The following is a 318-nucleotide window of genomic DNA, read 5'->3' on the forward strand; positions in this document are numbered from 1 at the left end:
ACTACGCAGCCAAATCTCTTCTATGATTTGCATAATTGCTTTACCAGCAACAACTACATCAGAACAACCATAGTATGAAAGAATTTTTTGTTGTTACTCAGTAACTATTTGATACATCGAAAATTACCTGAAGGCCTATAAATGGACGTTATCGAAGGAGGCGACTTACACAAGCTCCTGGTTTATGGTGTTTCGCTCTCGCCCCAGCGGAAGAAGTGGCCTTGAGCGTGGCGACTGGAACCCCAGGGTATATCCCCGGATATTCATAGGGGTAAATAGTCCATTGCTGGAACCCGTTTTAGACACGCGATAAAAAAG

The sequence above is a fragment of the Penaeus monodon genome, chromosome 23 (assembly GCF_015228065.2).
Source record: "Penaeus monodon isolate SGIC_2016 chromosome 23, NSTDA_Pmon_1, whole genome shotgun sequence".
NCBI classification, from domain to species: domain Eukaryota; kingdom Metazoa; phylum Arthropoda; class Malacostraca; order Decapoda; family Penaeidae; genus Penaeus; species Penaeus monodon.